Raw genomic sequence first — 20,741 nt, forward strand, 5'->3', positions numbered from 1 at the left:
TCAGAGCATTTTTTTAAGGTCTCTTCCAACCTAAGTCATTCTATGATTCTGTGATGCTTCCCTAAATGTCAAATATATGGAGATCTCTGTACATAGAGTATTGGGGGGAAAAAAGGTTTGCTACATTTGCAAAAATGCAAAAACTTTAAAAATAACATATGAAAATTTTCTAGAATAAAAATACCATCTCCTCTCCCAAATACAAGACAGAAATTGAAAACCTAGAACAAAATTCAATGTAAAATTTAAAAACCATTGCGTTCTTACTCTCTGTCCCACTTGTGCTAGAAAGCACTGAATAAATAGCAAGGAAATCCTACCTGAAATGCAAGCATTAAACACACAAAAAGACAATGGATATTCCCAGATATCTTCTTCATACAGGAGCCTTTCCTGTGGCCACTTTGAAACCGTGTAACTCAACCTTCAAAGCAGGGCAGATGTGTTGTAGAAGTTCTGCTCAGCTAACCATGAATGCTAATTGCAGGGAGAATGATCTGCTGGGGCCTCAGGGCATGAGCTCAACCAGGGGCACAAAAGTTCCATCGTGCTCCTGCACACAATGGAGCAGGGTGATGCTCTGAGTGTCAGACAGCCTCCCTGAAACGGGATACCTGAGGACTGGAGGAGAAAATGGAATCTCCTTATCAAAGTAGCCTTGGAAAAGAAAGGATGAGTAAAGAGGAATTCTCTGTGTGTGTGTGTGCACCGTTGTGTGCAGCTCTACATCCCCATGCTGCAGTGCCAGTCTGGCTGAGACACAGCCAAGCACTCTGGTTCTTCTGCTGATGTGAGCCATGCCTCCTGTTCAGCAGCAGCTCAGCATCCTCTGCCACATCCCTCCGCTGTTGGGAAGGACAAATCCCCATCACAGGAGTCAGAGCTCACCAGAGGCCAAACCTCTGAATGTTCCTGAAGGAATCTGAGCCACAGGTCAGGGAATTAATGCCAACAAAACATGACTGGAGTACCATCACCAGGCAAAAAAAAAAAAAAAAAACCACTAAAGCCACAACACCAACAGTGCCACGTTCCAGCTGTGCCTGCTCTCAGTGCACCCTGCACTCCATGAGCTGATGGCTGGGATGCTCAGCTCTAGAGAGCTGGACTTCAGGAAGACAGCATTCTTCTTTCCTCCTTCCAAATACCTGGAAATGTTCAGCTCTGCCTTGAAAAAGGAAGGAGCTCAGTGACCTGTTCTCTAGAGGTGTGACAGTGCCAGATGGAAGAGGATTTGAGGATTTGAGGGTTTGAAAATGCCTGGTGTTCAGGGAGGGAGCTGCTATCGCTGGTTCAAAGTCAGGTTCTTCTCCCAAATCCAGCATTCAAAACTGCAGGATCCAAAATCCCATTTGAAACCCCTGAAACACAATTTTCTAATGATCATCACAATAACCCTACTGACAGCAACTGTGTGCCTTCCAGCCAGTGCAAACCAGCAATACTACCAGGAAAAAGTAAAAAGAAGTTTCTATTTTTGGATCAGGGGATGTGCAGAGAGAAGCAAAAACACAGGAACTGTGCCTGAAAATCCAGGCTGCAACTTTTCAAAAGCAGCCCAAGGTTTCTCAGGACCCTGTTTCCTAACACAGATTGGGATTCCCTTTGCCCTGGCTAAATCCTGCTCCCTCAGAAAGCAGAACAACCCAACACTGAATGGTTTTGGAAAGCAGTTGTATTTTTTCTTTCCATTTGGGATGACTGCAATGGGACTCAGGAGGAGCCAAAGTCAAACTTCCAGGCACTGGCTAGAAGTTGAGCAAAGAGAGACATAAACAAAATATCCTGTTGCCTAAAACAACTCTTAAAATGGGGTTTGTTTTCCTGCAGAGCTGGGGCTTGAGCAGAGAAACAGAGAGAAGCTGGGGAGGAGACTGTGTCCCACTTCAGGAAAATCATGGAAGTTGGATTTTTGTTTTTGTGGGGTTTTTAGAGGGGTTTTTGTGGATTTTTTGTTTGTTTTTTGGGGGTTTTTTGGTTTGGGTTTTTTTTGGCGAGGGGAGTTGTTTTGTTTGGTTTGGGTTTTGGGGTTTTTTTGGTTGGTTGGTTGGTTTTTTTGGTTGTTGTTTTTTGTTTGGGTTTTTTTTTTTTTTTGTGTCGGCCTCCCAGTGATGATGTAGGCAGATTAAAGGACCAAGTCTAGCTGAAATATTTTGATTTAGAATTTTCTGTTGAGATAAATAGCGAAGAAGCAGCATCACGATGGTGCTGCCCACCCTCAAAAGAACAGAAAACCTAATGAGGGAGAGAAATGTCCTGGGATGAGTCGATTCCCCTGACAAAACCTCCAGCTGCCCATGGAAATGGTATGCATGAAGGTTAGCAAGATAATACTGTTAATTTAATCTGCTCAAGCACATCTTCACAGAACTTTGCTTTTTATTTGTTATTAAGGAAAACTGCAGCTCAGATTTCTCCCTCCTATCCTTGCAGAACTTGGATGTGTACAACTGAGGTACTTAAAATAACATTTATATGACGGCTAGCAATGGTTGATCAGATAAAAGTTCCAATTAGGCCTTAACTGTTTACTTAATAGAAAGACCTGTTAGGAACAAGAAGGATTGCCTGTTAGCAGAAGAGCAGAACTTTTTCATGTGGCAGATTATCAGTATTCTTTAGATTCACACATAAACAAGGCTGAATTGCAATTACATTTTCCACAAGGACCCAAATGCTTTTAACCTTTTCAAGGTAAAAAGAGTGAAAAAAAAAAGTTAAAACTGCTGTTGAATTAGGTCCAGCTAGCTTTTTTTTTTTAAGTTTTTGTTTCATTTTAATAATGGTTTAGCCTGTTTCACAGCCTGTGGCCTCTTCAAACCTGTTACTTTTAAAGATATAGCAGATGCTTCCTAAATGGAAAGGAAATTGTAATGATGCAAATCCCTATTCACATGATTTTCCAAATAGGTTTGAGCACTACAGGCTGTATAGGGCAGGTGGGGTAGTGTTACTGACAACCAGAAAAGGTAAACTTGAATACAAATAGACAAATCAAGCACATGTGTTCGTTTGGAAGTTTGTAGTCAGCTCCTCAATCTCCATCTGAGAAAATAAGCTATTATCAGCCCTGAGTGGCCTTCTCAGCATCAGAAAGCTCGAAATTAACTTAATTGCTGAACTGCACCTAAAATCAGCTGCTTTAAACATTACAATTTGCCTTTTAGTCTCATCAAAATTCCAAATATGTTAAAATTCTAATTTGCAAGCGTGCTAAATTAACACTTTGAAACCACAATATTTAACCTGTTGGCTAATCTGGTGTCAAGTGAAAACATGTCAAACAATATGGAAATCATATACTGTACAAAAAGCCACAGCAATTCACCTAAAAATCTTTAGCTTGGGGGTGCCACGAGGAATTCTGAAGTTTGGTTTCATTACAGGCTCTATTGAGTCTTTTCTCATACTAGTAAATAATGCAAATTAATCTGGATAAAGAGAAGGTACTTTTGTGGGGGAGTTTGCTAACATTTTCTTTGCTTTAGAAACATAACTTTGCAAATCCTTGCAGTTTTACACCAGCAAGCAGGTTTGCACCTGAACTGGCTCCATTTGGTAACCTACCAAAAATATCTGTGAGAGGTGCATGCCATTCTGAGGGGTGGTTTGTAGGATTAATCAGCAAACTGCTTCAAATACCCACTTCTACCCCAATTTCTGTCCCAGGTGTAAGCTGGCCTCATAGCAATGGGTCAGGTTTGTTTTTTGGGGACATACACACAGAAAAAGGCAAAGGACAACGGAGCTGGGGAAGGGTGTGGGGGTCCAGGAGGGGCTGAGGGAGCTGGGAAGGGGCTGGAGAATTCCTGAGGAGCTGGGAAGGGGCTCAGCCTGGAGAAAAGGAGGCTCAGGGGGGAATTTCTGGCTCTGCATAACTCCCTGCCAGGAGGGGACACCGGGGGGATTTGGGATCTGGGAACAGGGACAGGAGGAGAGGGGGTGGCTGCACAGGGGAGTTTTAGATTGGATATTAAGGAAAATTTCTTCACAGAAACAGTTCTCCAGCACTGCAAGAAGCTGCCCAGGGCAGTGGTGGAGTCACCAACCCTGGAAGAGTAGAATAGACGTAGATGTGGCACTTGGGGACATGGGGCAGTGGTGGCGGCACTTGGGGACATGGGGCAGTGGTGGCAGTGCTGGGGAATGGTTGGACTCAATGGTCTCAGGTCTTTCCAACCTAAACAATTCTGCAATTCTGTGAACACCCAAACGTTCACTCTGCAGCTGTCCAGCATTGACAAACCACCAGGGTTAGACCTTCTCACATCCAAAAGGAATTATAAAAAAAAATCACAAAATTTCCTTTACAGAGCCTGCTGTTTCTGTGTAACATGAAGAGCTTGGAAGGACCAAGGCAGAAACTCAGTTCATGGCTTTTAACAAATTTGTCTCCAAACCACTGAGAGGCTGTGGGAGGTGAGGAGCAAAATGTTGTCATGGCTTAGAAAGTAATTTGCACTGATGAAGTTCAGAGAAATCTCAGAGAAGTGAGGAGACAAATTGACTACAGGGAAGCAGGGACAGCCAATATTGACAAATGCAAGGCATGGGAAGATCAAAGTTGAAAATTCCAACAGGAAATCGGTCTCTGGGGGAAATAATTTTGTTTATTTCAAATTTTAATCACTTTTCATTAAGCATCACTAAACTGTAAGCTTAGTATAGATAAAATTTACCTATTTAGAAGGAAATTAATAAAGTTTCCAGTTTCATAACTTTGGTTGAATTTGTATTAGAAGGAGATATTAAAAGAAAATATCTAATTCTGTTACAGCTTCTTGGCTTGTTTGGGTTCTGCTTTTTCTGCAAGTTTTGGACTATTCCTTATTACATTAGGGCATTTGAACAGTGACAAGATAAATTGCTTTCAGAGTAAAACACAGCAGAGGGTCTCTGATTCTAAGTACTTCTAATTAGTTCCTAATGTACTGGTTCCATCAGTGAATGGATCCTTCCTTAGACTGGAAACCTCTCCAAAAGTTTGCAGCAGGAAGGGAGCTGCAGATCCTGGAGCCCTCTGGACTGGGATGATTCATGAGCAGCAGGGCTGGAGAGGCAGCAGCAAAGGAGAAAATACCCCCATCAGCAAACGTGACACCCAGCTAATGGTTACAAATGTGTTTTCAGGGAGAAAAGAGGGGAAAGGGCTTTAGAAATCTTCTGTTCTGCTGTGTGGGAGAGCTTTTGTGTTTTAAAGCAGCTTTTTCTAAAATCATCTTTAAAAAACACTCCCCTGCTCAAAACTACATTCAGAAATGCAGAACTCATTTCTTACACCAAAACCAATAGCAGCCACATAAAGGATTAAATCAATTTAACACCTTCTAGGGTTTCCACCAAGTTTTCCTAGAAAAAAAAAGTGTGGGTTTGTTTTCTTGACTTTCCTCAGTCTTTTTTAAATTTCACCATGTCATCTTTGCCTGTGAATGCTGAGTGCTGGGACCATGGCTGGGCAGGCATGAGACAACACCACAAAAACAGGGGCTGGATCCTCAGGGAGAGCAAAATTGTGTTGGGATGCTGAAGAGACCTGTGTGTGCTGCCTTTCCACTTAGAAACCATTAATTCTCTCTTTTTTTTAATATATATATGGTTATTATCTCTATATTTCATAACGTGAAAATTATACATTTTATATATATTAATTTGCTGTTGAACCAACAATTAATCTTTCATGTTTGCTTCTTTACTGATAACACCTGTGGGTTATATTATTACAAGAAAAAAATGCTAGGTCAGGTTAGCTCCCAGCATAGAAATTATGAATTATTCCTTTCCCAGGTATTAATATTGTCCCTATAGAATTATCTGGGAGGAGTTCACCTGCTGGTTTGTGACTTCCTGAGACATTAAGAAACAAAGAAGCAAAACTTGAGCAGGAATTTAGAGAATTGTCCTGGATTCTGTGGGGATGGGGCAGTTACAGAAGCTCAGGATCTGAAGCAGGAGCCAGCAGCATTAATTGCTGACTGAATCTGCTCATCCATGGGGAATTGCTCCATCCTGAAGTCTCAGCTCATCCCTGTCCTCGTTCATGCCCTCGGTACAGAGGGATGGGATTTGGATCCACGGAGCTCTCGAGGAAGAGATTTGGGGGCAATAGTTGGTGATACACCCAAAAATCACAGACTGGGGCAGGAAAGAAGGTTTTCCTCCTTTCTTCCTGAGGATCAGAGCTCTCCCCAGAGCTCTGCTTGTCCAGGAGTGCTCTGTGCAGCCCCTGTACTCCAGGAGCTGCATTCACAGCGAGATGTAGAGTGACATCCACCTTGATTTAATGCTGCCCCTGAGCAGCACTTGGACACAATCCAAATGTGATGATTGTGCATTGCAGTCCTCAGAAAGATGTCCCAAGAACACAGCTCTCTCCTGCCCACCAGTAAGTAAAATATATCCCAGAGGGTTCTTTTGTTACACAGCAATCAGGTTCTCCAAATCCATCTGCTGCTTGCAGCACATCTCATTTCCAGCCTCTTCCCCTTCCAGCGAGCTCTCTGTGTCTGTTCAGCCCTAGCAGCTGCAGCTCAGCCAAAAATCAAACCTCCTGCAGACAAGCTGGGCTTCATGCATGAGAAGAAGACTCAAAAAATACCAGAGACAAGAGACAACCAAGCCTTAAGTGAACACAACAAATCAGATAGAAGCACAGCCACTCACACTTCCCAATGCTGCTTTCCACAAGTAATATTTGGATTAAACTCATTTATATACATCTTATTATTTTCTTTCTTTCAAGTTCCTAGTCTGGATTTGGAAAAAAAACCAAAAAACAAATATGGGGGGAGAGGGGGACTCCTGAAATTTTTAACCATCAGGAACTGGACTGGACTCTGAGTTCCTGTACATACATCTCATAATTGAGTAAGTGTAAGAGAAGGGAGGCACGGGGCTGTGTGCATCCCTGGGCATGAGCACACAGGAACTTTCTCCTTGGCTTAGTTTTAAACTGCTCCAGGAAATCTTCAGAATGGGCAACAGCCACAAGGCAATCAGACAGACTGTCTGCAGCACAACGATTTAATTTGGTCCAGTTGCCCCTTCTGAAAAATGATGTCGACAGAAGATAAGGAGACAGAGAGTTTCAGATTGTTCTATCAGGACCAGTTGCCTGCTTAGGAAGCGTATTTGAGGCAATTCAAGATTGCTCCTTTTTTTCCCAGGGTGGTTGCCCATCAGGAGATGTTTGGAGCTGGAGTAAAGGCTCAGATGGTTCACAGGGCAGGGAGAGGTGCTGTGGGTTTGTACAAACCCTGTGCAACAGCCCCTCCTGTGCATATTTCCCTTCCCTTGTTTTGCTGTTCCTCCTGCTTGCTGCTGAAGCTCTTTCTTTCTGAGAGTCTGTTTATTAATTGAAAATAACAAGAGCTTTTTCATTTTTATTTTCCAAGGCAGGCAATTAAAATAATCTCAGAAAATTGTCTCCCTATTCACTTAGGCTGCATAGTTCTGCAAGGCCAAACCTTGTCATTTACTAATGAGCTGAGCTGGATTTAGAAGGGGAGGACCAAAAGATTGAAATGGGCCTGGCTCATCCTCTTCAACACCACACATGAGTTTTCCATGGGGAATGCCACCAGCCAGGGACAGGGCCACCTCAGTAGGGACCACAAGGTGTTAAGAACACCTCTCTCATTGCTAAATACAATCATTTTTTTTCCCCAGTGCATAACTTATGGTGGCCATGTTATTGTTTTGATGTTATTTATACATTTTGTGTTTATATTGTTTATACATTCATGCTTGCTCACAGAATAGAAACAGACCTGAGATAATCAGTGTGTAATTCTGGATATATTGGTATATTACTGTACAAAGTGATGGCATTTGAAAGTGCCTGAGCCTGGCAATTAATAAAGGGGCGATCCTTGGATGTTTTGTTGTTGTGAATGGCAAACCTGAGGAATGAGTTCTGAGAACCAAAGTTCCCTCAGTGATCAGCAGTCTCCCATTCACAAAACAAGAGGAATTGTGGCTCCACACAATTTGCTTTTGAGGACCTCGTGGCAAGGGTTGGCTGAGAGTTCCTTGTCAGTGCAGCAACACCAAGACAGAGAACAGCTCTTCAAGGAAGGCTCAACTAGGAGACATCCCCTCCCTGATTTAGGGCAGCCCTGTGTCCATGTCCCTGCCCAGAGCTGCTTCAGAGCCACCCACAGAGCAGTGTGTGGAAGTGACATCAGCCCTTGGTCACCACTCCTCACTCCTGGATTTAGGGCAGGCAGCACAATGCTCCCTTCACCTCCTCATCCCTCAAGTCCTTGAGCAATTCCCTCCTCTGCCAAAAGGCAGAGTGCTGAAAGTTGTTTTGTGACTGAGCAGAGAGCAATGCCAGAATGAGGGAAGTGCAAAGGTGGCTCTCACAGACTCGTGGACAAGAACATGATTAAATCACCAAGTCTGCCTTTCTTCAGAGGGCAAACAGGAATTTCATACAGCAAAACTCTTCCTTGAGCCCAGTAATTTGTGTTTGACAAGGACTTGCAGCAGGAAACTGAAGGCAGATCCCACCCAGGTTTGAAGATGGCAAGAAGAGGTGGGTTCTGAACATCTCTGGCACTGACCAAACACAATCTCAGCCTGTGTTACACCCTGTTTGATGAGAGAACCTCATTCTGCAGCTTCCTCTGCAAAAACACCAGCACATCCCATGGCAAAGGCTCCCAAAATCACAGTTCCACCACGACCAGGAGCAGCCCAGGGTCTGGTCCTGCAGCTCACAAGGTCAATGGGCTCTTTTGCCATTGAACTCAATCCAGGCAGAAATGACATTAAGATTTTTCCAGTTCAGATGTCAGCTATTAATTTGGATGATGGTTATTTGATTCCATGGAAAGTCAGTGGAATCAAGTTAAAAAGACAGAGATATATTCATATATCCTTAAACTGGGAGACACCGCAACTCACTGATAACCTAAATTAGATTGAGCTCGTGCTATCTCTAATTAGGATCTTTCACTATGAACAAGGAAAGAGGCCAAAGTGGATTAGCAAAGGAAACAGTACATGCATTGGCTCAAAACAATAACCAGAAATGTTGACTTCCATCTCAGGATGTCACGCATGAGAACAAAATGTTTCAAAAAGTATTTCCCCAAGAAAAAGCTGAAACTCTTTGGAATTAGAGAGACTCACTAGAAATGTTGGTGACATTTATTAACTAATTAGCTAAATGACCTTTGTGTCATTTTTATACACAGTTTTCTTTCATAAATATTTCATGAATTACATGTAATTATTAGTAACATCAACTTTACTGAATTAATTACTGCCAATTCCTATTAATAAAATGCATCTTGTAATAAATAATGTTAGTTTATTACAGAGTATTGGTCTCGGAGGTATTCACATCTGTCAGTTGCCTTCTACTTCAGGCTAAAAGAAAGGTAATCAAATAACTGTAATTATTGTACTAAATATATCACCGTTTGTTTAAAATGTCAATGGGAATGGATAAAGGCATTTGTAACAATCTGAACTATGTGCAGGGCTGTGAGTGCGTGTGACAGAGCCACATTCCCAGCAGGACACGGGCCCATGTCTGGGGCTGACAACAAATGGTTACCTCTGATTTACTCACAGGGGGTTTGCCTGCAGGCCATTGGCTTAGAGACACTAATAAAGTCACAGGGAATTTAATCTGATGGCTCCTAATTAACCCTGTGAGAGGAGTGCTGGGCTGAGGCCAGGCCTGGCAGACAGGTCTCCATGCCCTGACTGATGCTCCATGGCCAGAACATCCCAGGTGCTGGACATGTCCTGCAGCACAGCAAACCCAGCAGCTCCAGCTCACAGACAGCCCAGCCAGGCTGGGAGGCTCCCCTGGAGCAGGGCTGGGAACCCAGGACATCCCTCTGGCTGCCCTGGATGGTTTGATACCCTGAAAGGGGGCTCAGGAGCCTGGGCACAGTGCCCAGAACCCCTGTGCCTTGGATTTATCTCCCTGGGAAAAATTACCACCCTTACATGAAGAATTACAAGTCACAAAAAATAAGTAGAGTGTAAGTTAGATTATTATAAGGTGAAAAAGTAGGTTTTTAAGATTGTTTATAATAAGGGTCTGGGGTCAAGGTGGAGGAATCTGGGCATGTTCTGTCCTTCTTTCTCCTTCTTCCTGCATCCATCTTTTGGGTGATGTTGGCACTTTTAGATTGGTTTAGAGTAGAACCAGACTGTACAATATAAGTGATAGGTATTGGAAGATAACTGTAAATAATGTTTATGTAGTTTATAGTATAAAAAGATAATCCCACCCCAGGGTGGGCAGTGGGCCTGGGCTGGGCAGGGAAAGAACTTTTAGATGAGATAAAATAAACACCTCTGGAAACAACAGAAGAGTCTCCTGACTCTCTCTGGTGCTCGGGCTGGAACACAGAGACTCTAAAACAGCACAGGTGTCAGCTCAGGCTCCAGAGACACCACCCACCACACCCCTCACTCTCCTGGAGGGTGCACCCTTCTCCTGGAGCTTCTCCTGGACCCTTCTCCTGCAGACTGGACCTTTCTCCAAACAGCTGCTCCCCACATCTGGCAGGCACCAAGAGCTGCCACCCTGCTCTGCTCAGCACCAGGGGGAGTTTGAGCCTCTTTATCATCATTTCCACTCCAGAACAGGGAATAATCCTCCAGCACTGTCTGTCCAAGATTACCTGATGTACATATCTGAATGCCTGCATGTTCACAAGCAAGACCAGCTCAACCTGCCAGTCTTTAATCTGGAATAAACCCCAAACTTCCATGCTTTTGCCAGGGCTTTATACTGAAGCTTCACAACATGGTATTATCTCATTGTGGTATAGAATGTACAGTCTGAGCAGCTGGAATAGAATGGGTTTCCTATTCTCCACTCCCACCCACTTTTATTTTTTCCTTCATCAGACAAATTCCTAGAGCTAAATAACAGGAATAAAACTGAGACATGAAAATGGAAAATCCAAACAGTGGGGAAGAACAGAATTTGAAAAATAACAAGTCAGGTGCTGATAGACTTCTGTATCAGCCTAACTTACCTTCACTCCTCTTCTGCTCACCAGCTGCATCTCAGGGCCTAATAATATAATCCTAATCATTTTTCCTAATTTAAATATGGAACTGAACCAGCAGTGGTGCTGATTGTTATCTCCTGCATCACACCTGATACCTCAGAACAACCCTGCACCCCAACAGTTGTGGCAGCATCTTGGAAAGAAGCTGGAATCCCTTTGCCAGAGTTCAGGGCTGAATGTGGGTCAGCACAGCTGAGACAGCCAGTCTCTCTCCACTAGAAGCTTTTTGTTGTTCTTGTTTTAAGAGAAAATTGCATATATTAGGCAGGCTTTGAAGTTCCTACCAGACTGAGGCAGCTGGAAGACATGAGCAGAACATTATTGTTGATTTTAAAGATGAGGGGCATGTTGACCTGCTCAGGGCTATCCAGGAGCTTTGGTTTTCAGGAACTCAGAGAAACTTAATGAGAGAGGGTTTCTGTAGCTTTCCTGATAATGGGACCAAAGATTTCAACCAACTTCCAACTTTTGTTGTTGCAAAAGCTTTTAATTTTAATGTCCTGCCTCCCTCTAATATTGAGGAGAAGATTTTGCCCCAAGCTGACACCCTTAAAGCAGGTTCCCCTCCTCAGCAGTTTTTTGATAAAATTTGGGTTGCAGCAGGCTGGAGATAACCAGTCCTGGCCAGAGAGTTTTAAATCATGTAACATGAAGGTACCAAACTTGTTCCTTTTAGCTGCCAAACCTCACCAGGGCATTATCTTAATGCTCAAATTTCATTCCTTCCCTGTTCTTTGATGTAGCCTTCCTCTAGATTTATACACTGAGTTGCAGACAGGAAAATGAGATTTTACCACTGCATGGTAAGGAATTTTTTCAGGAGCTCCTTTAATTTCCTCACACATTGCAGGATAGTACACTGCGAAATTGAGAGGCACATTTCTGAAAGTATGAGGGAAAGAACTAGGAAGAAAATGGAGAAAATCTAGCTTAACAACTCTTTCAATTTTGAAAATTGCAATTTGACAGCAATCCTGTGGGCTGGGAAATAAACGTTCATGCCTTTGCCTCTATAGTCATTTGATTGATGTCAAATTGCTTAAGATGAAATAAAGAGTGAGATGCAGTCATATTTTTCCAGCTTCTTTCTATAGAATTGGGGTCACAGTATTTGGGATCAAAAAGTTATTTATGACATTTATTTTCTACCGCTGATTGCACTTTAGCCTCTCAAAATTTTGGTTTTATCATGAAGATGTGCCTTTATATTTAGAACTTTGCTGCACTGTGGTTTCTTAGACAGGAAAAGTGCATTGCTGATAAAAGAGCCCACCAGTTTCCAGACTTAATCCTTTGATCACTACAGATTCAGATGCTGACCCCACCAAACCCTTAAATTAACATATTTTAAAGCCTGTAAATAGTGTGATCAACTTCAAAGGGTGTAAATGCAATATATTGACATAGGAATATACATCTTCATATTAATAAAGCTTCTTCCATGGCCTTCTTTTCCAAATGTGCCATTGCCAAGATGAGCAGGGTGAATTTTCCCAGCTGGTTGCAAAAATGTCTCTTCCAAAGAGAGGAAATGAAGTCACACAAGACTTTGATATCAAACATCACCTTCCTTCCTCCCTCTCCTCCTCCTGCTGGACAGAGGTTTTCTCCCTTCCCACTGGAGTTTGGTTTTGGTTTCTTTCCTCCTGCAAGGAGAGGGCACAGAGCAGATGTGTCTTGCACAAACAGCTGTTCTTTAGCAATATTTCAAACACTGGAGGGAGGGGAGCCTGGTGCCTGCCTCATTTAGACCAAAAAACTGCTTTTAGAGAGCTGAAGGTGGGGGAGATAAATCTACCCTGAATTTCCTGTAAGAATTAGACATTAAATGGCTTTAAGAATGGCAATTCAGCTCCCAACACAGAGATCACCCTTATACAACTTGACTCCCAGATGGTATTCCATTCATAATTTTTTACAGTATTTGAATTTAAAAACAAAACAAAACCAAAAAAAAGCCCAAACAAAAACAAGCAAAAAAAAATAAAACCAAACAAAAAATACAAACAAAAAACAAACAAAAAAGCAAACAAGATTCACCTCATCAGAATAACAGGAAGGAAACAACACTGGCAAAATGTAGGAAACTAAGAGTAATTAAAATCACTGTTGATTTCAGGTTTACTAGAGTTAAATGCTGCATTATTGTTGTTAACTTTATGTATCCTGCAGCTTTTCATTCATTCCAATGCCCTAAATGTTCTACTGTGCAAGAAATCTATGAACATTCATCCAGAACTGAAAACAAAAAATCCCCCAGCATTTAATATTACAACATGCATAAAAATAAATTTAATTAGTCACTGAGGAAGGGGGAAGTGTTAGTAAAAGTTTATAAAGATAATTACCTGATAGAAAAGGCACCTAGCAAGACCATTCTGTACTGGATATTATCCAGGCAAAAAGAATTAAACCTATGTTGCTGCTTCAATACCATCTAATACTAGGAATTGGCAGAAAAACATCTATTCTATGAATAATAGCTCAACAGTCCCAAAGGACATCAATACATGAATAAGGAAAAAAAAAATCTCAAGCCTTTCCAAAATGGTGCTAATGCCCCACTGAAACTTAATTTTATAATTTACTGGCAGTCAAGATGGCAGGAAATAAAATAATTTGCTATATATTCTGCACAACAAACCCCCTGCTTTTCCTGGGAAGGGTAATTATCCCTAAAAAAAAAAAAGAAAAAAAGAAAAAATACGACATCTCATATTAAGCTAAAGTCTCATCAAGAAGAGAAAGAGTGCCTCATTACATGTAATTACCAGGGAATTAGAAACATCATTTAACTAAATGAGCGAATAATGCTCAGGATATTGAAGAAACTTGCCTGCACTTCTGCAGAGCACTCTAAGTCCCATTACAAAAATTGCACCTCTTTAATGGAATAATTTTAGGCCTTGTCTGCCTTGCTTTAAAAATAAAGAGCCTCAGAGAGGCAGAAAGAGGCTGAAACTACCATAAACAACTGTTGAAAAGAGCTGCAGAGTAGGAGCAGTCTCTACTGGATACCATGATTTAAAATGACTCATAATCTAACATAATCATGAAAATTAAACCTAAGGACTTGGGTGGGAGGATGGGAGAGAGGGAGGGAAACTAATTACCCTTTTTAATTGTACTTACTCTAGACTACAATGTATTTATAATTATACATTATAGATAACGGGTGAAAGATTTTAGGTTAAAGGTAAATCTTGCAGAGAGGGATGAAAGGCTGCTGCATTAAAAGCTAAAAAAAAAAAACCATACCTGCTGTAGATACTTGCTGTCCTGCAATGCAATTTTTTTCTTATAGTAAAGAGTTACTGGGGGAATTAATAATGGCCATGTTCATTACATGCAAATGAGACAAACCATAGCATCTGTTTTGGGAGTTTAAAATGTTAAATAAATATTTCTCTGTCTGTAAAGGTGATTCTGAGGCTGTAGTTAGAAATAAAATCTGTAAAAACTTATTTACCACCATTTTAATGTGCAGAGGTTGATGCTGTGGCAGGAGAAGCAAGGTTTTCCTCACTGAGTTTAGCCAGAGGAATTGTCTCTCAGCCTTACAGCAAGGCAGTAAATGGAAATTAAATTCAACTCCCTTGAGTTAAAAAGGTTTTGGTCAGGGTTGGAATCCTGGTTCCACACCTGTCCATGAGGAGCTAAAATACTGATGGTACAACAAAGTCCCACCAAAATGTCTTCAAGCTGATGCACAGGAAAAGCATCACTTCTTTTTTTGGTGGTTTTTTTTTTAATAAAACATCCTTGGGGAAATGAAAAATGCAGAGAAGTAAAAGAAGAAACAAGGGGATACATAAAATACATCATCTGAAACATGTGTGCTTCCTCTATTAACATTTCCATCCTTCATTTCCTTCTCTCCACACAAACAGAATCCCTCACTATAGAGATTCGAGGCAAACAAGGGCATTTTTTCTTTACAGCAACCAGTTCCACAGCAGAACAAGCTGTTAGCAAAACAAATACTGAAATAAGAGGAAGAAAAAGGCACTAGAGCCCCAAAGTGTTGAATCTGGACATCTCCACTGGGTAAAGCAGGATCACAGAAAATTGATGATTTTTGCTGCTTTTGAGATCATAAAAATCTCAGACTGTTCACACAGGCTTGCAAAACAAAACAAAACAAAAAAAAAAACTGTTTGGGGTTTTTTTGGTTTTGTTGGGTTTTGGTTTTTTGGGGGTTTTTTGGGTTTTTTTTTTTTTTTGTTTTAGCTTGGGATTTTGATGGTGATTTAGAAGATACTCCAAAAAAATGGTTTGGAAAAAGGTGATGGTTCCATTCAACCTCTCGATGTGTCTGTGCCACTCAGAAGTTACACTTGAATTCTATCTGATTGCAGAAGTAGAAGATGAAATGTTAAATATTTAAACACAAATTACCAGTGAGGTGGGGAGGGAGAGTAAACAGAACTATGTGGAGACCAGAGAGATTTCCAGAATAGGAAAAAATAGGACAACAAGAGAAAAAATTGTTTAATTAGCAGCACTGAGGTGATTTGATGCTGAAGCAGAAGCAGGATGGGACCATGTTCCTTTGGAATAATGCAGCTTGTAGGAAATTCCTGATGCTGGAAGAGGAACCAGCACCCCTGCAAAGTGCAGCAGGGAATCCTGGCACTGCCAAAGGTTCTAGGAGCTCAGCTAACACTGATGGCAAATCCAGGGGTTTATCCCACACTTGGACACTCCAAACAAGAGCCCCAAGAGGTTTAATCCTGCACAAGGCTGAGGAGGATATTGTGTATCATGGATACTTCAGCCAAAGGATTGTTCTGCCCAAGTAATTGAAGGAGGGGACTGGAGGGTCTTTAACCTTAATTGATTTTTTTATTCCAGTTCCCCACGGAAATGAGATTGGTGCAATGAAATTGGCTGTGTCTGTCTGCCCATCCCCTGCTCCTCTCATCCCCCTAATAACTTGGGAACTGAGAGACCAATTACAGCAGAGCTGGACAGAGGAAGGAGGTCTCAAAGCTATCAAATTCCTGCATCCCTCATGAAAGCAGGCAGCCAAGCAGAGGAGACAGCCTTTAATAACATGCCCAGGAAATCTACCTGGGAAAAGTTAGTGTGGTTTAAGTCAAAACGTGATTTCTCAAGAAAGAACAACCAAAAGACCCTACTGTGTAGAAAATTCTGCAACTCATTGAATTACTCGCTCCCTGTGTAGATAAATTCAGTTTTTCATGGATAATCTCAAGACCAAGACAAAAAAAGACAACACAAGTGAGGATCAGGAAAGCAATATGACTTTATTTGCATTTGTTTCCATACTGATTTCCACCACCATCAAAATAAAAAATATTTCCATCCCTATGTCCCCTCTAATCCCATTATCTGCCTAATTAAATTTTGGGTGTACCAAACTGTTAGGCCCATCTTTCAGGAGGCTGCATGCTTTAATCACAATTACATGCTGCATATTTCATGATATATATCTTTTGCGTATAATTAGGAATAAAATATGTAATCCCAAAAAGATGGTTAATAATTTAAATCCTGAGGATTTGATTAAAAGCATCTGAGCATTACAGATGACAAGGAAAGAACAGTGACTCCATTATAACCAAGGGGAAAAAAATCAAGGATTTAAGCACTTTTTTTTTTTTTCCACACCAAGGCCTATAATCCTAAAAACAAATAAAGAAGGACAGAGAAATATGTCAGCCTTGAAATATTCCTGCAATTTAATCTCTGGTATAGGGCTGAGGGTTCTGCACATGTTTCATTTGAAAAGTTTATCTACAAATATTTCTTAAAATGCTCCCTTCCAAAATTTCATTAGCAAAAATTAATATTCTGTGATGGAAACAGGGCAGTTATCTCACTGCTCAGGCAGCACCACCTTCTAGAGCTTGCACACAAAAAAAATCAAATCATCTCAACACTAAAAATATAGGTGGAAGACAAACAGCCAAGATCATGTTCTCAAAACAATTTGCAAATTCAGGATATTTATGCTGTTTTATTAGTCTGTGCCACCAGTTGACATCTTTAAGTGATGCAGAGGAGAGTAGGGATTATCACCAGCAAGTGAAAAATTAAAAACAGGGATTATATATTATATCCTATTATATATTACATCAAAATGGGACTGGGAACAGGGAGGTCACTCCCATTTACAAATACCCTGCATTTGCTCCCAGGGAAAACACACCTGCAGCTTCTCCAAGCTGTGAGCATCCTGCAAGCCCACATGTGCACATGCAGCACTGCAGCCCCAGAACACAAAATGTCTCTGTGGGACAGAAAACTGATTCATCAACAGGAGGCATCAGAAACCAGGGGTATGCAACATGGTAAATAACATTTTTACATATATATATATTTTATTATTATTATTGATGTGTCCACTTTTTTTTTTTAGTTTTACAATTTTTTTTTTTACTTTTACAAAACAAGTTACAAATTCTGTTTAATGCTGCTTGATAGTCTTTGATTTGCAGAGTTTGAATTATAATTTTTTTCTGTCTAGATAATATTATGTAGAAACACAGTGGTACATTTTATTCTTTTTAAAAGTACAACATCTGAAAATGCTTGCACTTTCTACTTTCTTCCTGTCACAGCTGTCTCTCACTAAAGGAAAGGCAATCTTGGCATTTTATTGGAATCTCTCTTGCCATGTAGCACTACTAAATATCAACACACCAGTGTACACTGGATCATTGTATGAGAAAAAAAATGCATTTTAAAAGACAGACTTAAATTTTTTTAACAATTTGGTCTCATTTACCTTTACAAGGAAGTCCTGGCCATTTGATTGACCAAAAAATTACATCACAGGACTAAAAAAGATTAACTGAAATAACTCCCCACAGAAAGTCTACAGCAGAGGCAAAAAATTAAACCAATTATGTGCACTAAGAATCAAGGCATCTGTTCAAGTCCTGCTTTGCTCTGTGGCAAGGAAATTCACTTCCTTATTCTGTGCCTTTGTTGAAACTGTGGAATGAGAATATTTCTTCTCTCTCCACCTTTGTCTGTTTTATGTATTTAGGGAACAAATTCTGCAGCCAGAATCACCTCTGCCAATGGCCCATGCTGAGAATGAGGCAATGCCTTTGTTGCATTGTTGTGGCTGCAGAGCAGGGGGGGCTTGCAGCAAAAGCAGGGAACAGCAACCCTTCTTAGTTGAATTATCAGGAAATCTTGGGCCTAAGTGAATAAATTATTGGCTTGTTTCTACTTGAGGCTACCTGGCTGTGATTTTCCCAGAAGAGGATGCAGTGGGTTTCTGCAAGTGGGGAATAGATTCAAACACACAACTCTGCTGGCTCTGCTGAGTGGTTCAGTGCTGCTGATGGTGAAGCTGTGTGCAAGGTTAAAGGTATGGTAAGGCTGATGTAAACAAAGTATTTATATAGCAAATAAAAGTCAGCTACTCTTGGTTAACTTTCATTCAGAAATCAACCCTAATTCAGAATTAACCCAAGTTGAGAAATGCCTACAAAATGAATGCATGCATTGATTTTAAGAAGTATAATCAGAGAATCGCAGAATGTTTGGGTTGGAAGGGACATTAAAGCCCATCCAGCTCCACCCCTGCCATGGCAGGGACATCTTTCACCATCCCAGGCTGCTCCAAGCCCCAATCCCAACCTGGCCTTGGGCACTGCCAGGGATCCAGAGGCAGCCACAGCAAATCTGGGCACCTGTGCCAGGGCCTGCCCACCCTCAGAGAATTATTCCTTCTCAAAATCCCATCCATCCCTACCCTCTGCCAGTTTAAAGTCACTCCCCTTGTGCTGTCACTCCATGCCCTTGTCCAAAATCCCTCCCCATCCTTCCTGTCAGCCCCCTTTAGGTACTGGAAGGTGCCTTAAGAGCTGCAGAGCTTTTCCCAGGCACTGAGATCAGATCCCACTGCCAGGGGCAGCTGGGGAGCAGAACAACCACAAGGACAATCAGTACTGCCTTATCTTCCTTGGCCAAAGATGGGACCAGTTAAAACCCCTCCATTCCTGACAGCCACTGGTCTAACCTGTGCTTGAGAAATTCCACAGAGACACTGCAGCATCCCCAGGCCATTTATTCCTGGACTTAACCATCCCTTCACTTGAAAAGTTTTTCCTAATGTCTACACTAATCTCTGCTGCAATTTAAGCTCATTATGCCTCGTCCCAGTGGACATGGAGAACAGTTTATTCCCTTCCACTTTGCAGGTAATCACAGGAGACTCTGAAGACCTATTACCTCCCCTATGTTGCTATCACACGTTTTAGCATTTGTGCTTTTCATGCTATAGGAAAATGCAAAAAAACTCCACATACAGCCTTGGGAAAAAGAGGTATTTCACAGAGAGAGCCTTTAGCATATCAGTTGTAAGAATATCTGGGCAAATCCCATCTTTGACTCTTTATTTCTAAATTATATGTGTCTAAAAGCATTTGAAACAAAGAATCCTGACACTTTTCAGAGCAAATGTCACATTGCTGGGGGAGCAGAAGTCCTCTCAGTTGCATACTGGTTAAAAAATGACTGCCTTTGTGGTTGTGATTATGCTGAACAACAGGAGAGTACTAATGATGTAATCAACAGAGCAGATGTCTGCTGGTCCAAAGAAATGGGTTCTGCCCCACACCACTGATACCAGTCCCTCAAGGGGGATGGGTCATTTAGGCCAAATTTGCAAGAGAACTCAGTAGTAGAAACACCGATGCTGAACCTGGGGACTAAGTAACTCCAACTACAGAAAATGTGACATTTTCAAGGCACTGAAAACCACTGGGCACATACAAGTGTCAGGTAATTAAGATGGAGCTGACAATACTTCTACAGCTTTGTAAAGTCATCCTCAGCATCCTCACTTCAGTCTTTGTTGGGGGCTGAGCTCAGCTTTGACTGGTTTTGCTTGGGAAAACAGCCACCTAAAGAAGACTTTTTTTAATATTTATTATAATTGCAGCAGGATCAGCACTAAACATCCCACCTGAGATGCTGCAGAGCTCCAGACCTGCATGGAGTAAGCACACACTGATTATCCTGAAGGACTGGCCAACAGCAAGAAGTACTTACCAGCTTGCTTTTGTGACATTCAGGGCACAGATGCCACTTGGCTTCTAATACCAGAGTGTTATGAGGCTCTTGTGAGAGACAAGCCTGGATATTCACTGCTGCCAGCAGTCAGTGGTGATTGATGACTCTATTACAGTGATGGCTGTGGCTCCATGTTTTCTCCACGGCCTCAACACCAGCCAAAAAGCAGTGACTTAAGGAGCTTTTTTAGCTCTCAATTCCTCTATCAAGAGTCAGTACATCCTTTGTTCAGCTGCTTGTTACAGAAGTCAGAAAAGGCTTGTTTCATGATTCCTCCAGCTTATGAACCTCTGCCTTGACCTGCATTTCCAGGAGGAGAGTGCTAATAAAAGGGAGATTAATCTTGTAAAAGAAGTATCTGTATTTCCAACTGCATGTTGTGATATTTCTACCCAACACATGGACACAGCTGTAGCCCTGACCAACCAATATTCATTTTCCCCACTGGCTCTCTCACTATTTTTGTTTGTTTCAAGCATTTACATAAAATACCAACTCACCACAAGGAATCCTCCTCTGGGTTTTAAGCCAGAAGAGAACCAGCAAGTCAAATCCATTCCCTCATACATATACCTGCCTTTATCCAATGCAGATCTCATTAACAGGTTTTTCCCCCAATATTTACCACTGAAAAGTTGC

The sequence above is a fragment of the Catharus ustulatus genome, chromosome 8 (genome assembly GCF_009819885.2).
Source record: "Catharus ustulatus isolate bCatUst1 chromosome 8, bCatUst1.pri.v2, whole genome shotgun sequence".
Lineage (NCBI taxonomy): Eukaryota > Metazoa > Chordata > Aves > Passeriformes > Turdidae > Catharus > Catharus ustulatus.